Below are 15,688 nucleotides of genomic sequence, written 5' to 3'. Positions count from 1 at the left end.
AAATTGACCATTTTGTATGAAAAACGGCTTCCGCTGCTATTATTCTAAACACAGGTGTACATCAAAAGTTAAATCTATAGATTTTTGCCAATAAATATGTGTGGATTTTTAGTAGTGTAGTTTTCCGGTTTCAAATATGGTACATGCTCTCTGTAGTACAAAGAATAGAATGTGTTCACAGCATATGTTCTTAGGCATCCAAGAAATTCCTGGAGTAAGGCCTTTCGATCTAAACGAGGAACTAAAGATCAATTTTCCGGTTTCAAATATGGTACATGCTCTCTTCATAATGGGTACATTACATATTCAGAACTGGACTTTAGATCGTTGGTTACGCGTGTCGACCTGAAGGCCTCCACTTCAGGTATTTCTTGGATATCCACGAACGGCCTTCATACGCAGATTCTGATATATGTACCACAATGGGTACATTACATTTACAAAACAAGTCTGTAGATCATTGGTTCCGCGTGTAGACCTGAAGGCCTTCACTCCAGGGATCTCTTGGATTACCGTGAAGATCTTCCATACGCACATTATATCATATGTACCACAACGGGTACATTACATTTACAAAACAGGCCTGTAGATCATTGGTTATGCCTGTAGACCTGATGGCCTTCACTTCAGGGATTTCTTGGATAACCGTGAAGATTTTCCATATACAGATTCTATCATATGTACCACAATGGGTACATTACATTTACAAAACAGGCCTGTAGATCATGGGTTACGCGTGTAGATCTGAAGGCCTTCACTTCCGGGTTTTCTTGGATAACCGTGAAGATCTTCCATATGCAGATTCTATCATATGTACCACAATGGGTACATTACATTTACAAAACAGGCCTGTAGATCATTGGTTATGCCTGTAGATCTGAAGGCCTTCACTTCAGGTATTTCTTGCATAACCGCAAATATCTTCCATACGTAGATTGTGTTATATGTGCTACACAGTTAAAAATTCTGAAAACTACACGCTATAGAAATATTTGAACTCATATTTGTGTGTTCAATAGCCTCTAATTTTACATCAAACTTTTTCTTGTACGCAATATTGAATACAAGCTCCATAGTAACGACGGCCTGTAATTTTAAAAAGTGATGGAAAAATGAGTCGAATCGAACGGAGCCTTTTTGTTACATCATATATGCTGTAACATTTTTATACTGTGTACAATAGGTACATTACATTCACGAAACAGGCCTATAGATCATTGGTTACGCGTGTAGACCTGAAGGCCTTCACTTCAGAGATTACTTGGATAACCACGAAGATTTTTCATACGTAGATTCTATCATATGTACCACAATAGGAACATTGCATTTACAAAAGAGGCATGTAGATCATTGTTTACGCGTGGAGATTTGAAGGTCTCACTTCAGGAATTTCCACGAAGATTTTCCATATGCAGATTCTGTTATTTGTACCACAACGGGTACATTACATTTACAAAACAGGCTTGTTTTGTCTCATTGGTTACGCGTAAAGATCTGAATGCCTCCACTTCAGGTGTTTCTTGGATAACCGCGAACATTCTCCATGCACATATTCTATTCTATGTTTCACAATGTACACATATCATATTCAGAACAGGCCAATATTAATTGAATTTAAGTTATTTTTATTTAACACGGTATGATACCGCATAAAAAACTAATTTGGTGTACTTGAAGAAATCGCACACCAATACCAACAAATTTATTTGACAGCAATCCATCGGATTTTAGACTGGACGAATGAAAATTCTCATGGACGTAAACAGATTTTCATATGACAAATTTAAAAATTTTGAAGGGTGTTTTTGATTGCCGATTCTCAATAAACTATGATTTGCTCAATGCACTAATAGTACATAATGAAAACTAGGAACTCTAAAATACGTGTTACATACAACTTATTTAGAGTAAGTAGTTGGGCTAGCGTATAAATTAGATTTGAAAACCAAGCACTACCTACTACGACGGGAATTAGCTCACTACCCTATGTCTCAAAAGTCAAAAGCAATGGTGTAGGAAGACATGCACTAAACAAAGAACACGGTTTCCGGAGCGGTTCTTTTTTCCCCATGTCCTTTATGGTCTCAAAAATCTTTGCTCTGTTTTATAAATTCATGATTCCATATATATTTTTTTGCAATTCCTGATCATAATACCTGGTTTACAGTTGACATTTGAGTGATGAAACGGCCTACTTTTCCATACCAATGAAATCGGTGCTTTAAGGTGATTATACAATCAAGCCATGTGGTGAATTTTGAATTCACCACACGGTTTTCTACTCCTATTATCAAAAGTTCAAATCTAGCGTAATAATTTTCGCACAATGCTGAAATTAAAGTCGATTGTTTAGCATAAGTAAGTACACGATCTACGGATGTTTCATCCCCGTGGGCAATGTGGTTCTCTCAATTCGTGCTCCTGAAAAATCACTATAAAAAGCACGTGGTTTCCAAGATGGCCGATTTCTGGCTTTGTTGTATAACCACCTTAATAAACATTATGCAACTCAAATGGGTTGCATAATAGTAGTTTGTGCAACTAGTTGCAAAAAGTTGATTTTTTCAGCACGAGTTGTACGTTTATCCAACGAGGCTTGCCGAGAACAAAAGCTTCCTTAGAAATCACATTGAGATCCCCAAAAAAATTTGTCATTCTTTTTATTTTCGTAAATAATACCACAAACAACATTGATTTTCATGAAATAACTTTCACCGCCTGTAGCTTATTATGAACGACTTCTGAGTACTTAGGAAATATTCTGTAAGCAATTTCAACAATAAATAACGGGTACCGTTTACGCATTTGGCCTTTCCAAGGCATAGAATGATTTATATTTGTGGAATGAATTAAAAAATTGGAAATAATTTTTTTTTCAATTTTGTCACATACCCTGTTTTATCACCCCAAAATTCATAAAATCGGGATATTACTGTATTACTAAAGGATATCGGGCTGATGATGTCCAATAAGACACTCTTGAACGTATCTTTGAACGCTGCTCTTTTCGGACGCATACAGTCGACTGCGAAGATGTATTTGCAAGAGGTATTTTTTTCGGGGAATTGTTCCATTCGGGGAAATGTTACATTCGGGGAATTGTTACATTCGGAGAAATTACATTCGAGGAAATTGCATTCGGGGAATTGGTTTTCGGGGAATTGTCGTACAATCATTCCAGAGCGGTTTCTTTTTCCCCATGTCAATAATGGTCTCAAAAATTTTGGGGTGTTTTATAAATTCATGATTCGGTATATTTTCTTATTGTCTGAATTGTTTTTCACGATTTCATTAGGAAATATTTAGACACATAGTTTTTTCTCTGTAGATGGAAATTTTGCTCACTGATAATAAATTCAAACTTTGTATACGAGGAAGGGAAAAAAATAACAAAAATCACATAATTTGGCCACCCACCCTCCCTTTCTATTCATGTGATTTATCGTGGCCATTGGCAAAACCTCCATATAGCATATATTCGCTAGTCTCGCTACATCATCTTCAATCTGCACTCTTTTTTAGATTGCTCGCAATTAACTTTCGACGTATCCACGTTGTTCCTTTACGGGCATGATCTCAAACCCTTTGATTTTTCTATGCTGAACAAGTTAAGCATGATTTCTTGAAGCCTAGAAAAATTTCTCTGTTGATGAACTCACGTTCCTACGCAAACTTTTCAAATTGTCATTGTTAGATTTTTTACAAATTAACATCTACTTAGCTCTTTCAACAAAAATAACTGGGCCTAATTTTCTAATTATTTTTCCCATTCTTTCTCGCATTTAATCGGAGCATAAACACATTCCTCACTGTTTTTGCTTGTCGTGTCAGCGCGCTTAACTCGATTTATCTGAAAAGAGTTCAAGAGGCTAACTCGACATAATTAGTCACGATTCACCTGCACCTCGCCAAATTCGCCATCGCTCAATTAGGTAGCAATATTTTACAAGCCCCGCAAAAATAAGCTAAGGACTTATGCAACAAAATTCCATTCTGCACAATTTGGGATCGGCCTCCAGCCCAGCGATCCGTCGGGGCTGTGTGCCAATATGAATGCCGGTTTTGCACAACTTGATTGCGATTGTCGAAATGTCATCAGCGAAAGGTTGCCATCCGATTCCAATGAGCCGTGTTTGCAATCAATTCTCCAATCAATTAAATCATTCACCGTTCTGCCGATGGGTCCACCAGGTTTATTGAGGCTACAATGTTGCAACTGAGCTGAAGTGCGTGACCAGACCCAACGATGGAGCGACGAAGACGAGGACGTGTGGCACCAGCTCGCTGTTTGCGCACCAGGATGAAACCGAAATCAATTATTAAATTACTCCTTTTCATTAATTTGCAAACGACAGTTCGGGAAATAAGGGGTAGGAAAATTTATCTTGTCAAATGGAGCCCTCAATGTAGGTAACTTCAGATGACGATGGAAGAGCAGGACCAGACGACCGTTCACCGGCTTAGAATCTCTCCCGATGTTTGCGCTGCAGCGGTCATTGCTTGGGCCTCGCCGGAGAGTGCGCTGCTGCGCTGGACCACGATGACGGCGAACGACGTGGCAGACGAGTCACGATAATAAATTTGCATAACTCTCGCAGTGGATATGCACAATAAATATTTACTGAATAAATAATTTCACCATAATTACCACTCATTACGGTATCGTTTCTCTCGTTGGGACCAGTTGCATCTTTTGGCTTCGTACTACCTCTAGAAGTTGGAGTTGTTGATGTAGCTATTTCGGGATCCCGTTTAGTGCAACGAGAACGGTGCGGCGCTTCCGCATCAGGACTGGTCCAGCAATTGAGTGGCGTTTATCACTTATGGAACATGTTGGTAAATAAGTCTTGTACAGGAGGTTTGAGCAACGAGGGGAATTCTTAGAAATGGGGAATTTGCTCATGCAAAAGTTGACTTAACTGTATCTGCAATATGCACGTAATATGCTTGGAACGTAAATCGTATATCCGAGCACGATGACAGAGCTTCGATATATTGCAGTCATAATGAATGAATGAATGAATTTGTCAAGCTGGTTATTTATGTGAGCCATTTCATTTTCAAATGCAAATCTATAGTCGAATTCAAGTGTGTAAAAGAGAAACCAATAAAACAAGAGATGAGCCAAGCATGGGGTTGAAAGTCTCTTTAAAGAAGACAAAGAAGACAAAGAAGACAAAGAAGACAAAGAAGACAAAGAAGACAAAGAAGACAAAGAAGACAAAGAAGACAAAGAAGACAAAGAAGACAAAGAAGACAAAGAAGACAAAGAAGACAAAGAAGACAAAGAAGACAAAAAAGACAAAAAAGACAAAGAAGACAAAGAAGACAAAGAAGACAAAGAAGACAAAGAAGACAAAAAGACAAAGAAGACAAAGAAGACAAAGAAGACAAAGAAGACAAAGAAGACAAAGAAGACAAAGAAGACAAAGAAGACAAAGAAGACAAAGAAGACAAAGAAGACAAAGAAGACAAAGAAGACAAAGAAGACAAAGAAGACAAAGAAGACAAAGAAGACAAAGAAGACAAAGAAGACAAAGAAGACAAAGAAGACAAAGAAGACAAAGAAGACAAAGAAGACAAAGAAGACAAAGAAGACAAAGAAGACAAAGAAGACAAAGAAGACAAAGAAGACAAAGAAGACAAAGAGAGAGAAAGAGAGAGAGAATTCTTCCTTCCCCTTCATACGGGGAACTTGGCAGAAGGAAGGTCATGCGATATGTGCCATTACAAATATTGCCCTTCGCTCGCTTTCAAATCGACTTCTATAAAAACATTCTTCATGCCTGCCGTATCCTAACGGAACTATCAATTCTATACTTTCGCCTCTAATTTTATCATGAACATGTACGTCTAAGTTTGAAAGATGATGTTAGCATTTCCATATAATTGTAAATCGTTTAACTTCACGTAGAAGTAACACACACAAAATCATTAATTAGATGTTAATTGTTATATGATAAACATATGGCCGCAAAATGAGACACGCTAAATGCACGATAAACGCAAGCATGAAACTAAATAGTTAATTTTTGATGTACAATAAAATCTCTTCTCATATAACCTGTAAAAAGTGACATGCGTATAAAAAATCTAAAAAATATTTGCTAATATTCGCTAGTCGCTTTTCGTCGCAGTGGTCTTCGCCGATTGTTCCGGGTTTTTTTTAAAGGCTGGCTTGCAAGGCCTGACACCAAACCCCCTAAATTACCGGAGGATCATTCCTTCTTAATTCCGGTGGCCCATGATCCACAGTTTCATTTAGAGTCCTTCGCTGGCACTCGGACGATGCTCAGCCTCCCTTATCATGGAGAACAGACGCTGTTGTGAGCCGCTCCTAACATGGAGACGCTCAGTAAGATTTGGACCTCCGGACCTACCATAGTTACCCGATCTTCCCGAAGGTTGCTCTTATCCCGGCCAGCGCCATGAGGAGGTAGGGATAGGAGTTGCTGGGTAAGAGGTTAAGGATAGTTAGGTGGGGTCTATTTTATACCTTCAAGTACGCGAATATCAATGGTCCGCTTTACCCAGCATCCCAAGTAACAATTCTGTGACCGTTGGGTTTATATGAATTTTAATAAGGTTTTATTGTGGGAATAATTAAAGCCTATTGTTTTATGGTGGTCATAAACAATGCTAACGAACAAAGGTTTAATATCACTCTTTAGATATCCATAAAACTCTTATAAGCCTTGTTTTAAAACTAAACTTTTTGTTAGCTTTGAAGTTTAACAATAGTTTTATTATTGCTTTCAAATGCGTCATAAAACCAGTTTGGCTCACTGCTTTAAAACTACTCAACGTGACTCGATCTATTCGCCATGTTGAATTTGGATAGCAGTTTGCTGTATAACTTATACGTGAATCATGCAATAAAACCCATAATGAGGTTAGAATATTTTTACCGACATAATGTGAGTGACATTTGCCGTTCCAGTGTGATTGGTTAATTAGTGCGAAAAGGGTTGAGGACAGGGAAGTGAGTGAATGGTCTACACATGCTAAAGTAAGTGTGACATAGCGGGTGGCAACCGCGATCGTCACCTCGAGGCTTGGCAGAGTAGTGTAGAGTGAGCGTCCAAGTCAGCCTCACATGGAACATATGTTAAAGGTGAGCACCCAAATCAGCCTAACATGGTATGTCAGAAGTGAGAACCTAAGTAAGTCCCACGCGGTGCGTCAGAGCGAGTGTGTCTCAAATTGGTGTGGTAGAGCGTGAATCAGGTGGCAGGGTGAGCATCCAAATTAGTCTCACATGGTGCGTAAAGGGTAAGCACCCAAGTAAGACTCACAAGGGAAGATCCATTAAGTACGTCGCGCAAAAATTGTCGATTTTCAACCCCCCTCCCCTCTTCGTCACGCTTTTTGTAGCAAACCTCTCAAATTTTTGTATGGGTCGTCACGTGACGTACGCGTACGCTGCTCTGAACCCCTTTCTCCCTACATGCGTGACGTACTTTGTGGAGGGCCCCATATGGTGTGTAAGAGCGAGCGGCAGGGTGTGTCAGAGAGAGACCACATGTAAGCCTCATACGGGATGAGTGCCTGTGTGAGTGTTAATGAACGAATACAGTAAGTACTGCCAATCCCCAGGGCTGGGGGGGCGTGTCTCCTGGCCCCCACAAAACTTATGTACCAAAACCAACCTGTGTTGTACATTTTGGGGCCACCACAAACCGTCAGCCCCAAGGCCCCTTCCGGCTAAATCCGGCTCTGCCTATCCCCCAGAAGTAATGCTGGCAGGCGATTACTGGTGGAAATGATGGCGGAGCCCAAGGTGACTTTAGTCGGTATTAGCTGTCACTGGTCGAGTCTGACACTTCAGTATACTCCCGCCTGGCAACTACTAAGCACGACAGGCTCTGTCTTGGTGCAGTGATCACCACGTCACTATCCAAGCCGTTCCTAGGTGGACGTTAGGCAGAATAACAGCGATTTGAACAATGCTTGTTCTCTTATATGGCCCTCTGCTAATCTTCAGTTTCTATTCATTTCACACTTGCCGCTTGCTTGCGATGTCGATCGAATCTGTATCTTCATTACTTTCATCTACTCCCTTTCGCTTTGAGTAGTATAATCATCACCGAAAAAAGCCAATAAATCAATTTCGAATGAATCTGACCACGATCCCGGCCCAACGCAGTCGAACGATCCATCGTCGCTATGACCAACCGTGTCTGTTTTTCCGGAAATCCGTGTTCTTACATTAACTACCTTAGCTGGTCTCAATTTATTGTATGATATGCAGCATTGGCGTACGGCAAACACATGTGCTGTCACCATATTTGGATCATCTCCCACTCTTTCGTAAGAACGAAACAGGAGAACTTAAGAAGTTTTAATTTTATCTTATTCTCGCCCAGGGCCGAAAACCTCACTAATAAGGATAATAATAATAATCTTATTCGCGTATCCGCTCAAATTAAAAACGACCTAATGAATTTTCTTCATTTTTTCAACAATTTATTCGTTATAATCTTCAACAGGATAGGAAAATTCTCGCTTAATTTTTCAAAAGGACTTAAGTAACATTTTTATTAATTAATTTGAATAGCGCAATCAACAGAAAAACATGAAAACTTTCGATTGCAGTACTCAAATTAATTCACGAAAAAAATGTTATTTAGGTCCTTTTGAAAAGTTAAGCGAAAATTTATTTTTATAAGAAATTCATGAAAAAAAAACATCGTGAAAAACTAAAATTAGGATTTGCATGAGAATACTAGGCGAATCTGCCCGATCTCGCTCGATTTTTATTTATTTTTAATCTGTCGAACTAAATGTTGATTGCAGCATTGCAGTCTAGATCGGTTTCAGTTCGATCTTAATGGCTTGCTTCAGAACTCTTGAAACCGTTGCAATTCGATAATTGTCCAACGATCCCCGTCAAATTTGTGAAATCTTAACATAGCAAATCTTAGCACAGCAAATCCCAAGACAAATCGATTGGTGAGAAAATCTTAACCGTCTAAGACGAGTTTAGTACTTTCCATTTAATTCTACTACGTTTTGTTATCTTTGTAGATACGCATTTCCACCTCACAGTTGAGGTCGAAATACGTATCTGAAAAGATAACAAAACGTAGTGGAATTAAAAGGAAAGTACTAAACTCGTATTAGACGGTTTAATACATTCCACCAAAAAGAGCTTAAAATATTTATTTTTTTCGGGAAAATCTTGTCAATCGGTCAACCCGTTCGTAAGTTATAATGCCTCAAAGGAAAAGCAAACTCATTTTTATAAATAGAGATTTTTGTGGGTGGCTTGTCAGCAAAACTAAAATTGAAATTGAATGTGAAACTATCTTTCACTGCATACTACATCAATCCAGGTGATGCAAATTCGTCGACCTACAAATTCAATCTGAAATGTATGCAGTATAACAAAGCTTACAATGTTAAATTCCATAGCACTTATAGAAATTAGAGCATTTGCTCATATGATTCAAACAAGAGACAACTTTCATCTAAATCACAAACGATCAACAGCAACAACAGCCTACATCAGTGAAATGACAGCCAGATTTGTAGACTCCACATGAGAACTCCCAACATCCGAGTTCATCATCATTGCATGCATTGTGCTGCATCTCGGTATGCGGATGCATTGAGTCAAGAGCAACATTCATCAAACTGGGCCGGCCAGGCGGAGAGCACATTAATCGCCCATCCTTGTCGTTGTTGTAGGTCGTTGTAGGTAGCGAGCATCAGCGAGCATCCTCTCCTCGGCCTCCGAAAACCGGTCCACTCTGCTGCATAGGCTGTTCGGCCCAGCATGTAACTTTACATGCGCTACGAAATAAATCTCCGGATTGAATGCGCGCCGCAGCACTATTACCGAGATGAAATTGGATATGCGTTCGCCGTCGTCGTCTTCGTGCTCAACAGCCAGATGTAAGACATGGTAACCATTCACTCGAGGCCCATCTACGGCCGGCGATGGCGATGGTGATGGTAGGTACAAATTTTAATAACACAAGATGCAGCATCTCCCATGCAACCGAAGAAAAGAAGAGTCCAAGGATTACGATTGGCAGGCAGTGATGTGCGGCATAAGAGTTGAAAGGGCTGAGTGGCGCGAGTGGGACGATGAAATTAAAAAATCCTCTCTCTTGTCTTCGAAAAAGTTTATCCCCCGCTTGGTTCGAGAACGATTCCAGTAGAATCGTTAAGTACATGATGCTAAGTGCACGAATGCTACAATTGCGAGGTGTCGTGTGCAGGAAGTTGAATTGAGAACGAAAACCATGCAAAGTCATTACATTACATAAAAACACGGATTCAAATGCTGTACCCTTAAGAAAAGTCAACGACAGATGAGTAATTCACTTAAATATTCTAATTATAGTTTAGTAATAACCACAATTAGACATCATCCATTAGAATTTATATTCATGCAACCAGCAAGTAAGAGAAACTCATTGAGAAGCTGATCGCCGATCGATCAATATTGCCAATAATCCCTTCCATCTCACCCACTCCGTTCCACAGGTGCTCTTCCCCACTCATTTCCCAACTGAATAGTCAGCGCGATGCATAACGTGCACCACATCATGCCTCGGAGTCGAGTTCCTGCGATTATTTCGTTCCTTCTTCTAAATACCATCCCACTTCCCCCGTATACCGGTGCAACATTTTCGTCATTGAAATGGTCTAGTCTGAGTTCATTCGTTCCACACTGTATAGGAGGGGATATGTTGGGTGACCTGGCGGCTGGAATGGCATGTTTTGCACGTTCCTGCGCCATTCATGTTGCCCGTCCGCGCTATCCATGCTGCTGCTGTTGCTGGTGCTGGTTTGGAACAGACTTCTTTCCATTTCTTCAGTTTTCTCATTTTGTTGCTTTTGGTACGGCCGTTTCATTTATTTTATGCTGATGTTTTAGTTTTTAAGGTTCACCGATTGCATAGACGGGGATGTCCAATACGCTCTTAAATATCGATTGAATAAAAATTTAATTGACATATTTTATTTTTCACTAGTTGACCCGGCAGACGTTGCCCTGCACAGTAGAGATGGGCGAACGCTCACGAGTCGCTCATTTGAACCGGTTCGCAAGAAAAAGCGTTCAAACTACGGCTCTCTAAATTTGAGCCGCGGCTCTCAAATGAACCGCGACTCAAATAAAAAACACTGTGTCACTCGATAAGCTGCTTAATTTTGACATTTGCTGTTTGTTTGTTCAGGAGCCAGCACATATTCTCCTACTCTTTTACATACTCCTCAGCATTTTCTGGCCTTGAAATTAATGAGCTGGTAGCGCAGTCCGTATTTCTGGATCCTCGATTTGAAACAGGGATCGATAATTGACCTTTTCCGTCAAACATTGTATCTCGTTCTATTGTCTCAGTCAATTCTTTGACTCTTTTAAGGCCAACTTACCCTTTTTTCAAGTCTTTAGTTATTTTAAAAATCAAAAACAAAAACTGAAAAAAATGCTGCACGAGTGAAATGGTTTAAAATCGAGCGCCAAGGCAAAGCATTTTTTTGGTTTTTTTTATTTCTTATTTAAAAATAGTTGAAGGCGTCAAAAAATATAGGTTTTTCGATTGAGCGAATATTTTTTATAACGGGAAAACACAATTCAAAAACAGGTACAATTATTAAAACACCACCCAAAAATCAAATCTGACAATTATTGTATAAAATTTTGGCATATACAATACAAATTAAATAATACAAATCTGTAAGATTTTAATACAGTTGTCAATACAACAACTGTATTAAAATCTTCTGAAATTGTATACGCCAAATTATTGTACAGTTTCTACAAGGCTCTTATATAAGGTACACCAGGGCAAGTTGAAATGCGGGGTAAGTTGAAACGGAAGCTGTAATTTAGATCAGCAATGACCGAAAGCCCTGATTTTTTTTTTTCAACAAATTACTCCCCTAAACGCACCTTCTGACTGCCATTCCCGGAAGATTGCAGCTACTAAAAGCAACCCCTGCCATTGTTTATTTTTCACCCTTTGCGAAATTCGAACCAACTTTTTGACGTGCCAATGAAACAGGTCCCAAAATGACGTTTGGAAGCGTTTTTTCATCAAATTTCCACGGTAGGTAATCATTCAATGTTGAATAAACATAATGATTATGAAAAATCGATGAAAGATACGTTTTAATTTTTGTATTTTGGTAGTTTGATATTGCTCCGCATTTTCAACTCATCGGGGCAAATAGAAATGCGTGGTGCGGGGCAAGTTGAATCAACGATTCAAAACGTCACCCTCGCAATTAAAGTTTCCAGAATTCAATATGGTCCGTAAGTCCATACGGAAAACAAAAATTTATAGAAAGGTCAAAAACTCTGAAACTTAATTTAATAAATTTCTGCCCTGTCGTGAATGCATCCCTCCTACAATCTCCACTGAAGAATATAATAAAATGGGGCCATGTTTAAGCTGCACGGTCGGTTGAAATTCTTAATCTACTTTGCCTCGCTGTGAGCACTGGCTCTTAAAAGTAAATCATAGAGCATGTAAACATTTCGTTAACTCCACCTTTCACTTCCCCAGCCACCCTTTCTCCAATCGAGGGTCTATGAGAGATACACTGGTTAATTAATGCGAATTTATGAAGAAGCCACAGGCGAATTATTCAAGCGTATAATTCAAAGAAAACAGTATAGAGTATCAAAATTTGGAATGTGACTTTTATGCGAGTACATATCAAGATGAGATTCAAGTAGGATTTGATTTTCAAACTTCTAGAACAAAGCTTACTATTTTATCAGGGTTTTAGGAGACAATTTTAAGCTAATTTCTGAAAGATAATCAAAATCGTCAAAAATATACATGGGACTCTTATGCGAATCTTGGCAGTATAGTCACCTTTAGAACCTCGTGTATCTTGAGTTACACTGATATGCAGAGCGAGTTGAAACGGAGCATATAAAAAAATAATTTTAGTATGCAAAATATTTATAAAAAAGTTTGGTAAGGTTGCTTATTTTTTATGTATAATCTTTGGCCCGAACTAGCAAACATCGCAAACGGATTCAAAATTTATCAAAGGGTGATTTTTTTACAGCACTTCAAAGTTCAGTTTTGAAAAAACCTTTTCAACTTGCCCTGGTGTACCTTAGAACTGTATTAAAATCAGACATCCGCTGGTTGGGTGAGGACATCGAAGAATAAACCACTATTTCATTGTTGTTTAATACCTACTTGGTATTTTGAATTCCTTTAAATTGGTTTCTTGTTAATGATATTCAACATAAAATCGAATATAGCTAAATACGCAAGATATAAAAAAAGGGCTTTAGAGTGTATTTTCTTCATTTGAAAGAAATATTAACAACATTAATTTGGCCTTTCTAATCTGAACACTTTTTAATTTAAACTCCGTTAATCTTTAAATCGTTCAAATTAAAATGGAGCACGGAGAACGAAATAAAACAAAACAGCAATAAAGTCCACTAGTAGAAATGAGTAATAAATCAAGAAGTTACTAGAAGTTCAAATTAAAAATGAACTCCGATAATTTGAATGATGTATCGCTCAAACCGCCGGGAGTTCAGTTTATTTGAATGAACTAACGAGCCGTTCAAATGAGTCGGCTCATTTAAGTGAACGCTTGGTTCAGAGCGGCTCACCTGAATGAACCGTTTTGCCCATCACTACTGCACAGTAGGCAAAAATGCGCCTTGCGAACTGCCCATGCGAAATTTCCATACAAATCTTTATTTTAGTTTTTCATTGGAAACCGTAACTCTGAGTTCTGTCTAGCACAAATGAGATTTATTGCGCTTTTAAACGGATTCATCGAGTACCAGGTCAATGGTCAATCTGGAGAAGTAAGTACAATCTATCTGCGGCACAGCAAGCTTCATGATTTTAAATGTTATGGCTTTCTATGGTCGTTGTGTACTTCCTGGACCGTATTTGAACTGATTGGAACCAGTGGACAAATTTACCTCATACCGGTTCAAAATTCAATATGAAAAAATAAGTAAAACACATCATGCGCCACATCGAACATTATGATTTCAAAGTTTATGGCATTATGATAGTTCAGATGATGCATATGATAGTTCTGTACTTCCTGGGCCGTAGTTGAACCGATTAGAACCGGTAAACGGATTTACCGAGTATCGGTTCAAAGGCAAATCTTTGATAAATGAGTAAAACCCATCATGCGGCACATCAAACTTCGTGATTTCAAAAGTTATGGCAATATTTGGTGGTTTTGTACTTCCTGGGCCATACTTGAACCGATTAGAATTATCGAGTACCGGTTCAAAATTCAATCTGGAGAAATAAAAAGTTATTATGGCATTCTATGATAGCTTCGTATTTCCTGGACCGTATTTGAACCGATTGGAACCAGTGAACGAATTTACCGAATAACGGTTGAAGGGTTTTTTGAAATCATGAAGTTTGATGTGTCGAACTGTGTCCAACTAACCATCCTTCCCCTTCCTCAGTATTCGCAAGGACGTGGCCAGGACAGATCTCGGCTATTGGAGACTGCACTGCTTCCGTCTAAAAGATAGTGATTAGTCCCAAATCAATATCTGTGGTAACGGATGGGAGTGATGCTACTCTCATACAATAGTCTTGGTCTGTACCACCTACGAATTTCTGCAACATGCTCAATGCTAAGCTAATGCTAATGAAGTTTGATGTGTCGCATGATGGGTTTTACTTATTTCCCAAGATTTACCTTTGAACCGGTACTCGGTTAATCTGTCCACCGGTTCAAATCGGTTCATATACGGTCCAGGAAAAACTTGTACATGTGAAAGTTTGTAGTGCCGCATGATGGGGTTTACCTATTTTTCAAAACTTACCCTTTGATCGGTACTCGATTAATCCATTTGACCCCGAAATGACCCCGTAACAGGTTCGGCAGAACGTTCAGAATCCGGAATACAGGCCATATTTTGGACCGATCAAATTCCTGATCATATTTGGTATAGTTTATGCGCCGTTTCCAATCAAAATATCTAAAATAATCATTTCCGAAGTATGCGTTCAAAGAAATAGCCAAAAGCTAACACCCATTTTAAATACGGAAGAAATCCGGAACCGATTGGCCAATCCTGAAAATTCATAAAACTTGAATAAATAACGCTTCTTTTGGTGAAAGTTGATAAAAAATGTTAAAAGACAAAAAAAATTACAACCAAAAGGATTTTTATTTTCGTTTTCAAAAGGGGAGTTTGTAACGGAAGGGTTAAAAGAAGCGAAAATAGCCAATATGTGACAATAAGTGCATAAAACCTTTTTTGCCTTTCTCGTACAACAAAGTTGTACCGAAAGGCTATCATTTCACTCCGAGCTTTTTATAGAATCCTCGGTGTATGTGTGTGTATGTATGTGTGTATGTGTGTGCACAAAAGCTAAGAAAATCGTTAGACAACTTATCATATAGTAATCATCAACCGATTTTCTCGCAACAAGTTTCATTCAACACGGGACAAAGCCTAGTTGATCACTAATGAATTTTATATCGATCAACCGTTGCGTTTGAAAGTTATAAAGAAAATGGTACCGTCAACTGGGGGGAAGATGATCATTGAGGTGAAGATGATCATTTGATGTGTCAATCAAAAGTGCCAATATTTTATATGAAACGGTAGTCAACAATATTCTCCGTTCAAGTAATGTTACCGCTAGATAGAAATCCGAGTTTTTCGATTATAATCATGAAAATGTATTTTGTGGAAGAAAGAGAGAGA

Source organism: Armigeres subalbatus, chromosome 2 (assembly GCF_024139115.2).
Source record: "Armigeres subalbatus isolate Guangzhou_Male chromosome 2, GZ_Asu_2, whole genome shotgun sequence".
NCBI lineage: Eukaryota > Metazoa > Arthropoda > Insecta > Diptera > Culicidae > Armigeres > Armigeres subalbatus.
Note: the sequence above shows the minus strand (reverse complement) of the source record.